This window comes from Sinohyriopsis cumingii, chromosome 2 (genome assembly GCF_028554795.1).
Source record: "Sinohyriopsis cumingii isolate HCF-2022 chromosome 2, ASM2855479v2, whole genome shotgun sequence".
NCBI classification, from domain to species: domain Eukaryota; kingdom Metazoa; phylum Mollusca; class Bivalvia; order Unionida; family Unionidae; genus Sinohyriopsis; species Sinohyriopsis cumingii.
This window is the reverse complement of record NC_142962.1, coordinates 61,995,789-62,014,726: the sequence shown is the minus strand read 5'-3', so window position 1 is coordinate 62,014,726 and position 18,938 is coordinate 61,995,789. Positions and strand designations below refer to the sequence as shown.

The 18,938-nt window shown below is 33.9% G+C and overlaps 1 long non-coding RNA gene across 1 annotated transcript in view; it reads right to left on the bottom strand.

The window, feature by feature from the left end:
- Positions 1-4,760: 4,760 nt before the first annotated feature.
- Positions 4,761-18,938, bottom strand: part of LOC149805021 (uncharacterized) — an 18,049-nt gene continuing 3,871 nt past the window's right edge. The window contains exons 2-3 of the long non-coding RNA XR_016417437.1: positions 8,952-9,066; positions 4,761-8,341 (exon numbers count right to left, since the gene is read on the bottom strand). This is a non-coding gene — a long non-coding RNA (uncharacterized LOC149805021). The remainder of the gene's footprint in view (positions 8,342-8,951; positions 9,067-18,938) is intronic.

Below are 18,938 nucleotides of genomic sequence, written 5' to 3'. Positions count from 1 at the left end.
TACGCTGGTACATACAATCAAATTCTGACTTAAATAGGATGTCCAAGGAGGAAAAAAGATCAACTATTTCAAGAAATGTAATTTTAGCTGCTTTTGAGATCACTCATTTAATATCAACACTTCTGTTTTGCACGCCCCCCCCCCCCCAAAAAAAACACACACCCTTGGCTATGAAAGAAAACCAGACATCATCGTCTACGATAGAGAGCATTGTTGTTTACGTTCTTCGTCTGCACATCGTGCTTACAGTGTAACTTTTTGTTGAGCGAAGCTGACAATGACAGTCAAGTTTTCTCGCGCACACTGTTTTTAAATTTACAGCTTACGTTCTGTTTACACCGTATTCGTATTATATCCAATGTTTCTTGTATCAAGCTGAGAAAAACAGTTCAATAAAAATGTATTCTGTTACTTTTAAAAATAAACACAAACCAAATATAATAAAAGAGGATTTTTCTGGAGACTTCTAATAAGACTTCTCTGTCTGTTTGTCTTTCAGACAAATAAATATATTCCATAATCAGTTGCATTTTATTTTTTAAGCCACATAAATAGAGGAAATATTAGTACTCGAAGATCTAATTTATATTCATTTTTGCTAGCCGAGGTTCCGATATGTTAACCGTATCTACGCCTTGGCGGATTAATACTTCAGTGCTTTATTCTAATTTATAGTTGCCTCCCTTATGATTTATTTTGGAATCTTCAAAATTATGTGCTATTTTTCAAATCCATTGTGGTTCTGTTGTTTCTTTTGTTTTTCAGAGGTATGTACGTTTATAATGCTCCTTAAAAGTGAATAAAAAAGTATAGCGAGGATGTATTAGATATTAATGGCAGACATATTGCTAATAAGTTTAATTTAATAAATTACTTGTTTACTATGAGCAATTGTAAATTTGGTTCTTTGAAACTATTTGAACTTATGATATGTACCCCTCGACTCTTTATACTTATGAATGTAAATATGAGCCTTCACAAACTTACCTGCAACCACGTTACCGAACCTTATCCGGGTTTCTTTAGAGATAAGCAACCTAAAGACGTGACTCTCCATGGATGCGTTGCCAATCCATTGCAGGTAAATTATTCACACCTGACCCATCCTTGGCTGTTAAAGGCCTATATTGGGAAGCCAGTATCATATGCCGGTAACTAGCAAAATCGCTGTCTTCCGACCCGTTAGTAAGTGACGTCATTCGCACAACAGTTACGTCATTTCTAATACGACAAGTTTTGAGGTTTTTCTTCACAAAGAAATAAGGTTGACAGGAGAAATCAGATAATAGATACGGGGCACAGCAGCAGCTGCTACAGAGAATGGGGACATTTTTTAATATCAGCCAATAGAATTAAACACTCGGTCATACTATCTCTTCTAAAATCTACCCATACGTTATGTATTATTTTCATCACCAAAACAAGGTGACCTGGAGAGTGATTTTGTATCCACAAAGAAAAGGAGGAGGGTTGCGACGGAGATTTAAAATCAGCAAGCTCAGGCCAATATAAATAGCTGGACACAGCGTAGCTATACATCATTGTGTCTTACGCAAACAAACCAAGGTCGGCATTGCCCCTTGAAACATATACTCTAATTTTAAACAAATATGAAATAAAATTCTGCATTTAACAATATAGTACACTATCTGAGGTAGAGAATAGTCATACTGTCTAACATACTGTAGAGAGAATAATCAAGTCATCTTTCATGGCTTCTGAAACTGTACATGTAGTTCGATTGGAAATGTCAGAGAAGAGAATTCGGTGCATATATGTCTCTTTCATCTAATTAAGTAAATGTGTTTTCAAAATTCAGTTGAATTTGATAGGTATCGATGCACACATGTTTGTCAGAATTTTTTAATTTCTTTTTGTTGTAAAAATTATGTCAAACCAAAGACGTATAGAAACGGTGCTAGCAGCTGCCTCGCTTGGTGGTCATCATTACGAGTCTAGTATTAGGACTGGTTGGCCTGGTGTCAGGATTATGTGACTGGATGGGACATGATGCTACGTGTCAGCGACATAATGCCCCAGTGCAAGACATCCCTATAAAGTGCAACACTGCATACATTGTAGCGATATGACTAAACATTATCAACGCTACGTTAATAATCCACACACGCAGAGAGAAAATGACACGAGATTATGGCCTAAAGTCGCATATGAGGATCTTGTAGACCACCGGATTGCCTCTAAAGCCTATGCCAGTAAAGAAATGAGAGCTTTTCGTGCTATGTATGCCTACCATTTATATGGAAAAGTGGGTGGATAAAGGAATATATCACATGGAAGGGGCGCGTGGGATTTATCCACATGTATGCAGCATGTGCTGCAATGAATGGCTACAGTATTTTGCTTGTAATTGAAACTTTTACTGATGGTTTTGAAGCTACACAATAACACATGAATTATACTTCTGTCAAGCCGTATTAGGAGATGATTGTATCCACGTAGCTGCAACATTATATATACAGTTGTATTTGCATGAGAGCACGGCCTTGTTGTAAGGTCATAAACTGACCTTCTCGTATGGAATATCTGAACCAACATCAGTAAGAGATTTTGAAGTCGAATATAATTGCGCTATAAATATGGTTGGAAAAGTAAACAACAATCACTATCACTTTCTAATAGTCAAGTACAGGTATATTTATTGGAGAGGACACTGTGTTACATATCAAATGTCCAATGAAACCTTTGAATGAACTGTCCAATGATGGATCAAGAGTATAATTATGTAAGAAGGACATTACACAGTTAATAGGAAGGGTCGTAAAGGATATTTCCACCCAATACAGACGTAGATTCACTGCACAGGTGCTAAACATTGCAAACTCGTTATCGGGAATTCTGATGTGAATGAACGTGCTGTCCTGTTTTTCCAGTATGATGAAGAATTTCTGAGTCAGTTTTTGCAAAGAGTTCCGATAGACATATTCTTGTCCACATCGTTGATGATTTTCATGTCAGAAGAATTAAACTTCGTGAAGAGTACACAACGTTTTGTACAATTTGAGTACTTTGTTCAGCGTAAGTAGTTGTAAATAGTTCACCACACGTTTCATATTGATGGACTGACTATGTCACACAAACTGTTCAGGAATACTCTTTAATTACATTAAATTCAAGTGGAGTAAATAAAATCAGACCTAAAGACATTCTCTGAAATTTTAGCACATTTCTAACACAAGTCATCTCTATACAAGTGTCTGCAAAATTGTTACAAGCAACTAAATGTCCTTATAAAAAGCCAGCATCATGCAATCAGTGACGGAAATGGAACTTATAAGATGGCGAAACATCATTGCTAAGTGGATCTGAATCAAACCTGTCTACACAATCACAATTTCAAACTGACAGTATATAAATAAAAAAGACTTCTTACGTGTTTCTGTTGTGATCATGATAATATAGCGTCAATCTCACAATTACACAAAGACATCATTACTTCCGTTATCATTAAAAGCATATATCTCAATTACACAAAAAATATAACACACACACACACACAGAGCACAATCATGAATTCACATCTCTTGTGTATACGTGCAAACTAATTTTTCAATCATATGTGTCCTTAATAAGTCATTCCTTAAAGTGCACGAGGTGGTGCACACCTTAATAGTTGTGTCCATTCTTTGTAGTCATGACAATGTGAATGTTGTGCTCAAGATCTGGAAGGTTTTAGCCTCCTAATCGCTCTTTCAACAAATATTCTAAGAGTTGCATTCTCCAATATTCAACTGTTGCTTCTCTGTAAGCTGTGTACGTCAACACAGGAATGGTGGCATGTTAAAAGAAACTCTCCTTGAGAACAACTCTTCAGTTATGCATGATGATAAAACCAGTCATGGATGACCTCCTGGGATTAAATAATTGAAAAATCCAGATGTTTTGGTTCTGTATTTGTCACCACCTCTTCCCCCTCCTCCCTTAGCATTTAGTGCAATTCGTGCATTTTTAGTGTATTATGGGATTTATAATTACTGTATATCTGTATTCTTCATTTTAAAGAAAATGGCCTCTGAATGTACACTTCAGTTAGTTATACAAGTTGTTTTGGAGTACTTTTGTTTAACCGATCCAGGCTAGGTCCTTGATTAGTATCACGTGAAATACAATCTTTCATGTGACTAGTCAGAATATTCACCTACTTGTGAAAAATGGTATTTGCAATTTGGCGTAAAACCTAATCTCCAATCCATATCCGTGAAAGGAACACCAAGTCGGTATCTCAATTAAGTCAGAAGTAATTGTTCACTAGTAGGCATGTGGTAAAATTAATCTTCACCTTGTACTGATGTTACAGCACTTGCCTTCTACTCACTGAATAGACCATACAAGTCCATTATTTGTTATTATTGGGTTTTATTGTGCATTGAGGTTGATAAGCGGAGATAAATACATTTCTCCTGCTTTGTTACACCTTTATCATATGGGAAAAAGGTCAAGTCACATTTTCCTTGAAGCAAAAGAATCATCAGACATTTTTCTTAATGCAACGCCATGACCAGCACCCTTCAGAAGCTCCAATGGACTGACCACCACTAATATGCTGTTCATACTATGTTGTTTATACAGACAAGTAAAAAACTAACCAATCAGAAAGTTACCACTTGTCATACAATAGAACAACCCAGCATGAACAGTAATCAGGGTAGCTTCATTGCTCAGTGAACAAAACTCGAACAGGTAATCCTGGTTCAAGGTTACCTAAATGGCTAAATATGTGTATAATGAGAATAACACAATAATAGCAACTGATGACTTTATTTCACTCATTAATAAACATTAACTACATAAAATAATAAAATACCTACTTTTACCTAATTAAAACATGAATATCCAAAGTTATAAAGTATATGCTCCTGCTACACTGACATTGTGTCAGGTGATTCAGTCAAAGTATTTACATCTAATCCAGCAAAGAAAATAACATCATGCAGCTGAAAACTATTTAGTGCCGGTATGTATTTATACATTCTTATGTGAATTTCTCATTCTGTACCAGTAACTGAGTTCATTCGTTATAACTGTTGTTTGTGTGCCAGCATCAACATTTGGTCAATAAAGAGGTCCTCTGGTAAGAGGGACAGTACTGGATTTGCCTGCAGAACTGTTGTTTGTGTGCCAGCATCAACGTTTGGTCAATAAAGAGGTCCTCTGGTAAGAGGGACAGTACTGGATTTGCCTGCAGAACTGTTCAGTTCCATTTCTTTTCATCTGCATCTGGTGATTTGTACATGTCACACTCAGATAAAAGGTTATCATACAACAAATTAATTATATAAGACTTGCAGGATTTTAAAAAAATTATACAAAGGTAATGCGCTCAAAGTAACTAATTCGTCTGTTGCAATGATAATTCTCATAAATCATACTATATTCGTCATCTCTCTCTCCCCTCCCTCTCTCTTCCCTCTCTCTCCCTCTCAGATACATATACGCGAGCAAGAATGCTTGTACACAATATATGCTACACTCAAAATATGTACAAAATGCATAAAATGACATTATAGTCATAATGTAATACAATACAGATCAAAACTAACTATGCCCCTTATATAGGTATCCGTTAAGATAGCTTTCATTGCATGTGTATCCTCAAGCATTTACAGTGTTTGTGGCTTGCAAAGGCGTTTTATTCGTTCACATTTAGATGAATTGAATTACAACATTTATGACATTTTTTTGTGTCATAAAAACTAAATTAATTTCGACAGCTGTAATATTTCTTTTTTAATAATAGAATAACCTTACGGATAATATTGTCAAAATGGGGCGTATACTGAATTTCTGAAGGCCAACAGCTCTGTTTGTTTATTTTCCTCTGGAGTGAAGGTCTATAGCAAAATAAAAGAAAACTTGTCGTCATATCCCTTTTGCGACAATTTGAGGCAATGAAATAATTAAAACAGTTTACATTGAAACTCGAAACATAACGAAAATCATATCGTTATATTCAGATAACGTTGTAAGGTGAAATATGTTTTCTAACCGAATGCAAACTAAGCACATTTAAATTCAACAGTTTGCTGTTTACAAAAAATTGCAAACATTTACGTTCGCCATAGGATCAATTTTTAAAATTAGTATCGTGCAGCATATTAAATAGCCTGTCACCGTTCACATAGGGATTTAATCTATATGAACAATTTCAAAAGAATATTTACAGAAATATACATTGTTCATAATAATATTCAATAATTGTAACCAGTAGCGTAGTCACCACGAGTCTAATAAGAACTCTGGGAATCTTATGTCGTAGATCCTAAAGCGAGGTTTTGTTTTGGATAAAAATGATCTCCAGAAATATGCATTATGTTAATAAATATTATTTTCATCACGTCAGATGTCTCAGCACTACTTCATGAGGATGTTTGTTGAAGTTCTGACGTATTAAAATAATAAAGGTAGAACCGTAAACGAGTATTTATTTGATATGAAATGTAAAGTGTTGAATTATGTTACGTATTTTTTAAGCCCTGTCAAACAAACATCTGAAGCAATTCAACGAGTTTAAAAACTTCACTTTTGACATTATTGCAATGTAAGTTTTATCGCATGACCAAAAACACCTATATCATTTAATTACAACACACAAATAGAGTGGGGAAAAGATTTTAAAATGTCTTTGGATGCATGAGCCATCCCACGTTTATCATTTCAATGCCATGAAGCCGTTCGTGGCATCAGGATGTGTTATTAGACGTGTTTAGTACTGTAAATAGGATACGGATTTATGAATAATGTTGAAGTGAAGTGAACAACATCTGTTCTTTGTATGTGTTTTCATGTGTCTGTACAAAACTTTATTAAACTCAGGTTTTACTAAAGCTAGAGAACTAATAATAAACATTTTATTTGCTATTTTATGCCAAAGGAGTCGGTCTACACGTTCTCCCAGCATTAGAGAAGGACTTCCCATACACACAGAGCAGTACAACTTAATTTAACATGACATATGGACCCACAAACCCCTTGGAAAAACAAAAGCAAACAATCAAGCAAAGATTTCAGCCCTGCCCTATTCCGGACAGTATTTTCATTTGAACATAAAATATGATTCAGAATCTTTTAGTTATTTCACTTATTCGCTTGACAAAGATCAGGTAGTTGCTTTGTTCCTTACAAATGATAGATGTTATACTGAAAGCGTTTCTTTTTTCTTAATATAAGTCGGCTCTATTGTAAGATGCTCTTACGTGTTACATTAGCCAATAGGGAGTACACACTGCCTAGAACACGGATTTGATAGAACCAACGTATCGGATTGGTGTCTTCATTACATCTGGAAATTGAAATATTTGTTTAATAATATTTTCTATAAGTATAGTTATTATAATAATAGTTATCATACACGTTTCTTCTGGTTGATACTATAAGCTCTGTAGCAAACCCTATTGTTAAAAGCCTTGCAAAAGCCTTAAACATATTTTCATACAGATCAATCAAGTAATCAGAAATCTTTCTTAGATAATCTTTATAAGATTTCAAAGATTCCTTGCCAAGCTGGATAATACTGATATTCCAAAATATAACAAATAAGGCGTGAAGGGATAATAACACTGTGGGTATTAACAACACAAAGACAATCGTTCTCAAACTGTGCATGACAAAGAGAAAGACATTCGCAATACCATAACCAGCAGAGTTCCAATCAAGGAATATTCCAGGGCTTCTCTCACAATACAGACAATATGGTGTAGATATTATCCATTTGACCAAAGAAAAACACGAACTTGTGACAAAACAAATCAAGAGCATGATGAGAGAGATTAATTCCCGAATATACATGTAAATTTGCAACAACAATAGTTCCCAAATGTACTTATTTGCCCAGCTAGCGAGAAATTCAAAAGGATGAATGACGATGTAGCTGACGACCACGCTGCCACAGTATATCAACGGTTCCAAGGTGTACGGGTATATTGCAGTGAAAACTGGTAACACAGAATAAGACCCGGGCACTATTATAACGTAGTAAACTACGAAACTGAGTGCGGTATATAAGTTTGTCAAAATGAAGGAAAAACATGGAATCAAAACATATATTACGAAAATGGATGCATATATACAAAGCCAAATCCCAAGCAAAGTGGGTTTTAGGACATCTCCAGCACTTTGTGGCGCGTGTGCCTCTTCATCCACGGTAGACGACGCTATGTTTTTGTTGTCTTGAATCATGCTGCATTTTGCTGAAATTTGTTTTTCACACGTGGGACATTTCCATTTCCTCATCGATGTGCAGGAGTCGCAGATAAGATATTTGCATGAGGCACACATCATAATGTCGTCGAAAGTCTTCTTACAAACTTCACAGTTCATGGTTCTTCTGGAATAATACGTATAATGGCACAATGCAGATATGTTCAATATTCTAAGTTTACTCTCCGTGGGGGCATAATTTATAGAACTGAAGGCATATGACAAACGTTGCATGCTCCAGACTCTCACAATGTTGAGAAATTTATAATAAATTTTCACTTACTTGGATTAGAATTTAACTTTCATTACTATAATGAAACGTATGTGTTGTCTAAAGCATAAGGAAGATGTTTGACTAGGCAATGGAGTTAAAATTGCACGCTACCTATGCCTGTCCTTGAACATATAGATACAGTTCTGTGCAGAGTAGTCATTAGTATTTTCTGAGAGTGGAATTAAGATACTTTAAAATCTACAAAATCTAAAAGGCGCTATCGGCTCCTGTTTTATGACGATTTACCTATGAAGTTCATGAAGTGAAATATCCATGCAGAGTTAGCAATCTTCTGCAATATGCACAATAAAAGTAAGTCCTAGCTGTGTACTCTCAAACCCAATATCAACTAAATAATTTTGATATGACAATAAAGAAACTTGTAAGTTTTCAACTATTTCCAGCGATATGCACATTTCTTGTTGATAACACGGATTATCAGAGGGTAAAATCAAGGAAATACCTTAAAAGTTTGAACCCTGTGCAAAACGACGAGAACCACGGAAGAGAAACCTAAATGCTAATTTCACACTCCTGAGCTGCAAACGTCTATACGATGGACTCCGTACGAAGTTAAGCTGGAAAAGAAATAAGGTGATGTATACTTTTGATTGTGTTTACTTTAGACACAACTGAAAAATTGTGTTGCATTATTCATCGAATTCTGTAAGAAATTCTTAGCAAATCCCGTCAATATATAACATGTAGATACCAATATTTCAGTTTTATGGCCACGCGGGCTATCAAAAATAACGTTTCGTCTAGTCTTATAACTTGTGGCACTTCAGAGCGTAAAATCTGTTCTCGAATAATAATAATAATAATAATAATAATAATAATAATAATAATTGATATTATTATTGTTATGTTAGGTATATTTGATTTAATTTATATTTGAGTAATTTAATTGTAAGTTTTAGAACCTTTTTATTTTAATTACATGTCAAAGGAATGTAATTTTGTTTACTAAGAATTTGATATTTTCCAGAACATTCAGTTTGATCTGAATCTTTTCATATACCTTATAATAGTAATACTGTTTCTATTTCTGACTTAGTTCCCGACCTTGATTCAGAAATCACTGAGACAAGTAAACAACTTTTTTATATATTTTATTCTCGGAGTAAAAGGGTAAGTTTTTTTTCAAGGTCATACTTGGAGTGCGTGAATTTTTTATATGTAAACGGCCACTATTTCTCAATTCTGAGTTTTCCGAAATTGCGCAGTAGTCAGGTTTTATACCGATGCCTATATAGCTATTTCTTTTTTCTTTACACTGGAAAGTGTCTGTTGTGATAGTTTGTAGTTATACTTTTTATTCAAATTATTTGGATTCTAAAATAATAATTATTTTTCCTGGAAACATTTGAGTGCTCTTGCAGATTTCTTGGACAAAGCCATTTATTTGAATTTCATTCGGAAAGTCAAATCCCGGAATATTATTGACTGTGGAATAAAATAGAACTGTAGACGATACAGCACCATAAAGGCTACAATATATGACATCGCCTTCCATTTTGGGGTTTTCGTCGGGACTCGAACTTGAATTCATTAGAACATTTCATTACTAGGACTTCTAAAATTTAGTTCGTGGATTTTTCTTGGATATTTTTGGATTTGATTCTTAAAACCGTAAGTTATCTTTTTAATTTTTACAGTGTTTCTCCAGGGATAAAAACTATTTTGTTAAATGTTTCTAAGATTGTTGGTTTCACTATTTATTTTGTTACTGTTTATTCGAGCCTAAAACGTAACTTAAAAATTGTGGGCTCGTCCGGGTGTTTTGAATTGTGGCAAAAATATTTCAGAAAACTTTGCTTTTTGAAACTTGAATTCCCCAAGTTTTAAAACTTTTAGTGAAATCGGCAAGCTTTTTCTAAAATATCATAAAAAGTGAAAATCTTTCTTTCAAGTCCTACCCAGGACCAAGTTGACCTTTTCAAAAAAGATGAATTAATTCAACCTGCCAGAAAATATGATCTTTCTGAGGTAAATGCTTCCTTAATTAAGCAAGAAATAAAAATTATTGTAGTCCAGTACTTGGCAGAATAGAATGTTTTGGATAAAAGTGCTTTGGTTTCGATCAATAAGTCTCTATCAGACTCTGACATAAAAGTAAAAGAATTAGAATTAAAATACAAGATGGAATTGGAATTGAGGACGCCGGAACTTCAGAAAGATAAAGAAGAAAGACAAATGCGGTTGCAACTGGAAAGAGAGAAAGAACAAATGTTATTACAAAAGGAAAACGAACACATGTTATTACAGAAAGAAAAAGAACAAATGCATTTACAAGTGGAAGAAAAAGAGAAAGAAAGACAAATGCATTTACAAGAAAAACAAATGCAATTACGAGAAAGAGGAGAGAGAGAGAGAGAGAGAGAGAGAGAGGAAAGAAAGAAAGAAAACCAAATGCATTTACAAGCGGAAGAAAGAGAGAAAAAAGAAAGAGAAATGTAATTGCTAAAAGAGCAAATGCAGATGCATTTAGATAAGGAAGAAAGAGAACAAGAGAGCGAGAGCGCGCGCGCACGCGAGAGAGAGAGAGAGAGAGAGAGATGCAAATGCAAATGCAAAGAGGGAAGAGAGGGAATATGAAATGAGAATAAAAGAAATGGAGCTGTTAAGTGAAAAGCATATTCTCACTTCAAATAGAAATTTAAGCTTCGATGTTGCAAAAAATATTAGGTTAGTGACCCATTTTAGAGAAAAAGATGTAGAAAAATATTTTCCTTATTTGAAAAAGTGGCTGAAAATTTGAAATGGCCAAGGGAGCATTGGACTTAATTAGTACAATGTGTACTTATTGGTAATGCTAGTGATATTTACCGTTCAGAGTTGCAGAGTCTTTTATTGTCGGGTACTTTGCCTTTTTCTGAGAAGTCTTCTTCTAATGAGAGTGTTCTTATTTAGTGAGTAGAGTGCGGCTTTGTTAATGGTCCTCTCCATTGTGTTAATTTGTCATTAGACTTAGTCTCAGGACCCGTGACAGTCGGCACAGTATTAGTTTTACCCGTTGAGGGCATTCGTGTGTTACTATCAACGACCTAGCTGGAGACAAGGTTGTGGTTAATCCATTTGCGACTGAAAACCTATGCTTGGATCAGAAAGTCTATCCAATAGAAAAATAATTTCCCGATTTATTCCCAGATTGTGCAGTTAACAGAGCTACAACAAAGGGCTCTTGAGAATGATAAGGAAAGTATCCCTTTAGCTGACACATGTATTGCTCGGGCTTTTGATGAGGTCACTTTCACTCCTTGTTTGGATCAATCAGAACGTATTGACCACAGTGATCCTCTTTTAACTACTTATTGTCATTATTCTAATCAGGGTGACAAACGAAAATCATTTGTCGTGGAACAAGAAAAAGATCCTGAGATCTCCTGTTTGTTTCAAATGGCCATTAGTGAAACTGAAGCTAATGATGTTCCTGTCTGTTATTTCATTAAAAATGAGATTCTTATGAGAAAATGGAGACCTCCCGAGGTAGCTGATGGCAACGATTGGTCAGTGAATTATCAAATTGCAGTTCCAAAACCTTGCAGACAGGAAATACCTAGTCTGGCCCATGAAACTCATGTCTGGTCATTTATGCATTTTTAAGTCTTATCACAAGATCGTGACTCACTTTTGTTGGAAAAAATCAAAAGTGATGTTTGTAAATATTGTAGATCTTGTCATTCTTGTCAATTGGTAGGAAAACCCAATCAGAAAATACCGAAGGCTCATCTACAACCTATTCCTGCCTTTGACGAACCATTTAGTAGCATTATGGTAGATTGTGTTGGTCCCTTACTTAAGACAGATTCAGGTAACCAATACATGTTGACCATTATGTGTGCGTCAAAAAGGTTTCCAGAGGCAATTCCTTTGAGGAATATTAAATCTAAAACAAAAGTAAAAGCTTTGGTAATGGTTTTTACTCAATTTGGCCTCCCCAAATCTGTCCAGTCTGATCAAGGCTCAAATTGTATGTCTGGAACTTTTCAGCAAGTTATGTACGAATTAGGCATCCAACAATTCAAATATTCTGCCTATCACCCTGAGACCCAAGGGGCGTTAAAAACATTTCATCCAATTTTGAAAAATATGATTCGATCATATTGTTTTGATATGGATAAAGATTGGGATGAAGGTGTTCATTTATTATTGTTTGCTGATAGGGAATCAGTTCAAGAATATCTAGGCTTCAGTCCCTATGAACTGGTTTTTGGACACACTGTGCGTGGATCATTGAAGTTGTTGAGAGAGAAACTTCTTTCTAATAAAGATACTGAAATTAATCTTCTTGATTATGTTTCCGATTTTAAGTATAAGTTTTCAAAGGCTTGTGAGGTCGCAAGGGCAAATGTGCACTCTACTGAATCAAAAATGAAGTCAAGATATGAAACAAACTCGAAGGACAGGATCGTTCAGCTTTGTGATAGAGTCTTGGTTCTCTTGCCCATATCACAAAATCCTCTTCAGGCCAAGTATTATGGTCCGTACACAGTTGACAGGAAAATAAATGATTTAAATTAGGTCATAAATACTCATGGGAGGTGAGAACAAAACCAACTCTGTCACATAGACATGCTAAAGAAGTATATTGAAAGAGATAGCCAGGTTAAACATACAAATAATTTAGTTGTTCCTGTCCCACTCAGTGAAGATTTAAGTGAAAGAATATCATCGGATTCTACTGATATTGGACTGACAAATCTTCGGAATTGAGACTTTATAAAAGATCTGGACGATAAACTTTTATATCTTCAAGAGAAAAAAAGAAATGAACTTAAACACTTATTAAGAGAATATGAGCATTTATTTCCAGATTTTCTTACAAGAAGTCGTAAATTCCAAACCTGTGAAACAACACCCGTACAGGATGAACCCTCTCAAAAAAGAATACTTGGAAAAAGAACTTCAGTATTTGCTTGAGAATGTTCCAAAACCAGATAAAACTTTCCGTACGTGCACTGATTACAGGAAGGTGAATAGTGTGACAAAAACAGATTCATTTCCATTACCAAGACTCAGTGACTGTATTGATAAGATCGGAAATGCCAAATATGTCACCAAATTTGACCTTCTGCAAAGGATTTTGGCAAATTCCTCTAATGGAAAGAGCAAAGGATATCTCGGCATTCGTGACTCCAGATGGACTTTATCAATATAAAGTAATGCCGTTGGGATGAAAGGGTAGAAAGCAACTGATGCGATTTTTAGGTATGGCTGGATACTGTCGGAAATATTGTTCCAATTTTCCTATAACTGTTAAACTCATGACAAATGTATTGAGAAAGAAGAACAAGTTCCTTTGGACTGAAAACTGTCATGAGGCTTTTGACAAGTTGAAAGCCATACTTTAAAGCGCGCCAGTTCTTACAGCTCCAAGTTTCAGTCAATCATTTAAATTGTCTGTTGATGCAAGTGATGTTGAGGTTAGAACAGTTTTGATTCAAGAAGACAGAAATGGTATTGATCATCCAGTGTTCTATTTTTTAAAGAAATTAAATAAGCACTAAACAAATTATTCTACAATCGAGAAGGAATGTTCAGCTTTGATGTTGGCATTATAACATTTTGAAGTTTACTTTAGTTAAGCTCCTTCTTAGATTATTGCATTTAGCGACCACAACCCACTTACTTGATCGGCAGGATGAAAAATAAAAATCAAAGACTACTAAGGTGGCGTTTGTTGTTACAGGAATATGATATTGACATTAGGCACATCAAGGGAAAAGATAATTTGATAGCAATGTAAAACAATGTATTAATTCATGTCCACTAAGTACAATTTATAAGAGTTCATTTTAACCTCATGTATAATTATTTAATGGTAAGAAGAAAGCTTTATTATATAAATCTTTTTTTTCTTTTATGGGGGAGGTGTTAGGTATATATGATTTAATTTATATTTGGTTTAATTAAATTATTTGTAAGTTTTAAAATCTTTTAATTTTAATTACATATCAAAGTAATGTAATTTCGTTTACTTGGAATTTGATATTTTCCAGAAAATGTAGTTTGACCTGAATCTATTCATAAACACACAACAATAGAAACACTGTTTCTATTTCTGACTTAGTTCCCGACCTTGATTCAGAAATCACTGAGACAAGTAAACAACTTTTTATTTTTTATTTTACTCTCGAGTAAAATAATCGGTTTTTATCAAGGTCATACTAGGAGTACGTTCTTTGTCTACATGTAAACAGCCTCTATTTCGCAATTCTTGGTTTTCCGAAATTGCGCAGTAGTGAGGTTTTATACCGATGTCCATAGAGCTATTTCTCAGGTGGGCTTTTTTCTTTACACTGGAAAATTTATGTTGTGTTAGTTTGGAGTTATAATTTTTATTCAAATTGTTTGGATTTTAAAAGATTAATTCTCTTTTCTGGAAACATTTGAGTGCTCATACAGAATTCTTGGACAAAGCCATTTATTTAAATTTTATTCGGAAATTCAAACGCCGGAAATTTGTTGACTGTGGAATAAATTAAGAAAAACTATAGCCGATACAGCACCATAAATGTTACAGTATACGTCATCACCTTTCATTTTGGATTTTTTGTCGGGACTCGATCTTGAATTCATTAGAACATTTCATTACTAGGACTTCTAAAATTGAATTCTTGGACTAGTTTTGGATTTTGTTATTTGATTCTTAAAACCGTACGTTATTTTTTTCTTCAATTTTTAGTATTTTTCCATGGAAATAAAATACTTGTTAAATTTTTCAAAGCTTGTTGGTTTCATTCCTTTTTGTGACTGTTTATTCGAGCCTAAACACGTCAAATAAGAATTATTATTATTATTATTATTATTATTATTATTATTATTATTATTATCATTATTATCATTATTATTATTATTATTATTATTATTATTATTATTATTCTGAGAATATTATATTTGGTTCTAAATCCATCAACCATTCTTCCATTTAGTCCTAAAATTAGAAGATTGATAGTATAAATGCAGGTTTGGAAGATGGGAAGGTGGATAAAGTTAACATGCTGCAATATCAAAAAGAAGAAATTTATGAGGCGCGTTCGTAAAATAATAGTGTTTGTGTTGGTTTAATATCAATTGAAACGCAATTCCACAATACTGTTGTGGAATTTGTAAAGGATGCTTTTTATAGGGCCGTTTTGAATTTAGACAAATGAAGATTAGAGTACGAAAAAGAAGATATGAATGAATATTGAAAGTTGGAATTATGGGATATATATCGTGGAACAACGTTATGAAAAGATTATTATGTCAAATAGCTTTAAAATATTTTAATCCTTAATGAAAAGTTAACAATGGTAAATATCAATTACGATTATTAGCATTAATTGACCCACACGGTGCAACCATAATCAAACAAAGGTAGAATATATCCATTATACAATTTTTTAGCGTTGATTTAGGCACAAACGAAGATATTAAGGTTATTCGGATGGATACTGCAGAACACGCGCGTTTCTTTTTTTACTACAAAATACTGTCAATGATTATAACTAAAATTGTTTTATTTTGAATGTTATTTAATTTTGTTCCCTGAACAAAACATATTGATATGCTTTAATTTCTTTATTATTTGTCTTGATCTAACTGTCATACAGTTAGTTTCACCTGCGTTTAATTGAATTTTTATCGGTTTCGCACCACAGTGTGACAACATTAACATTCTATTGTACATTTTTGTTCAAGGGGAGGGATTGTGTCACTCATAACATGTAAGGTTGTATCATTCGTAGAAAGATGCATTTCATTGGCATTCATATCAAGTGGCAAATCCTTATTGAAAAAAGAAAGAACAAAGAGCCAAACATCGAGCCTTGAGGGACTCTACTTTTAACGTATCGTAATGTATATATGTATCACTGGACATAGAAACACTGTTGCATTCCTGTTACGTAAAAATCAAACCAAGTAAGTAATTATCACATATTTTGTGTCATGTGTTTTACCATCAATATTTTATGATGTACTATTTCAAGCGCTTTTGAAAAATTTAAATGAATTGCTCTGATTATTTTTCCGTCATCTGCGACTGATAGCTATGTATCACCCGACTTACTGAGGCACTTCGACATAAATGCTTTTCTCTAAAACCTGAGTCATGTACAAGATTATATTTCTCAACAATCGGTGTAGATAACGGGCAATGTGCTTTTCGGAATGTTTCGATAAGGTTGGCAAGACTGATATAGGTCAATAATTGTTTGCTGACGCTCAATCATCTTGTTTAAAGACTGAGAATACTTTGGTTAACTTAGATTAGCTGGAAAGATTCCCGTGTAAATACTTGTACTTATCAAGCTAGCCTAGCCATTAAAGAACCAGCAACCTCAGCTGATAATCTGAGCACTTTTGGAGAGATTTCATGTAGTCCTGTTGATTTGTTGTATCGAGTTTCTCTAACATGTCTATAACATCCTTGTAACGGATCCGGTATGATGAATAAGTTGGGACTTTCGACTCTACAAAATCTTTATGGTCTTAAAAATCTTGTGATGCAATGAATGTTCTCCAAGTATTTAAGCTGGCGATGTGAGAAAGACGTTAAGGTTGTTTGAAATGTCAAATGACCCTATACTAGTATGACCACCGGTTTTTAATTATGAAGGGTAATCATGAACGTTTGGACTTGTATTAACGTTTCCAACATTTTCTGCCGATAGTTTAATTCTCAGTTAATATTGGGAAAAAATTTGAAACTGAATGATCAACTGTTGATACCTCCAGCTCAGAAAATTTGCTACATTGATCAACATTGATTTAATTAATGACCGGCAAAGTAAATGAAGAATGAATTATACAAATATGTAATAGCACTGAAATGATACAGTTCCCTACCCGAGTCACTAACACGTTGAAGATGTTAGTCGCACACATTTAATTTAAATACCCTGAATTTATAGTCGAGACATTCGTCATAGCATATTATGTTAGTGATAACTATCCCAGCCTTACGGCATTACGGTTACAGATGCACAACATCTATCAATATAACTTGAAATACATACTTAATCTCAGAATTACTTTATAAAATAGCAACACAAACAAGCAAACAAAGAACACAAAAACGAAAATGAAACCGCCATCAAACGAATAATTAAACAAAAGAACAACTACACACACACACACACAAACACAGAGAGAATCTGTATTACTGTGTTTTACTTTCGCAGCAATAAACCTATCTGAATCCTGCACACCTCCTCTTTATGTATGTAGATGATGTAGATGATGAGTAATGAGATTTAATGCCGCACTGAAATGTAATTAGGGGTTTTAACAATTGATTAGAAAATGCAAACAATTAAGTTTTTGATTGTCTTTGGATTAAATTTTAGTAAGCTTGACACCATGTCGGGTTGATTATTGATATTGTTTTGCGCTCTGCACATTATAATGGAGGTTTAGACCTGTTTAGATATGATTGGACCTCAAGGTGACCTTCCTCGAAATTAAAATTACTTGCTTGGGAGCGATAACAAGTGGATCCCAAGTGCACGGTCTTTATCCCTCAAGTGATCTAGATTGTGCATTTCGGTTGTCAAGTAAAATAATGTATAGATTGTTAGTTGTCGCATAACAGTTCATATGGCAATTGTGTTAGCGTCAGGTTGATACAGTTACATTGTGATACCAGTATTTGCTTCATTTTATTTAAATGAGCAAACTTTGAGTCTTTGTCATCTGCCACATTACAAGGAAATTAGAATACTGTTTGTTTGCTACAGAATACTTAGCATTACAGAAATCAGAATACTGTATGTTATAGAATAATTAGCATTACAGAAATCAGAATACTGTATATATGTTATAGAATACTTAGCATTACAGAAATCAGAATACTGTTTGTATGCTATAGAATACTTAACATTACAGAAATCAGAATACCGTATACTATAGTATACTTAGCATTACAGAAATCAGAATAATGTTTGTATGCTATAGAATAATTAGCATTACAGAAATCAGAATAATGTATGTATGCTATAGAATACTTAACATTACAGAAATCAGAATACCGTATGCTATAGAATACTTAGCATTACAGAAATCAGAATACTGTATGCTACAGAATACTTAGCATTACAGAAATCAGAATACTGTATGCTACAGAATACTTAGCATTACAGAAATCAGAATACCGTATGTATGTTATAGAATACTTAGCATTACAAAAATCGAAATACTGTTTGTATGCTACAGAATACTTAGCATTACAGAAATCAGAATACTGTATGTATGTTATAGAATACTTAGCATTACAAAAATCGAAATACTGTATGCTATAGAATACTTAGCAATACAGAAATCAGAATAATGTTTGTATGCTATAGAATAATTAGCATTACAGAAATCAGAATACTGTATGTATGCTATAAAATACTTAGCATTACAGAAATCAGAATACCGTATGCTATAGAATACCTAGCATTACAGAAATCAGGATACTGTA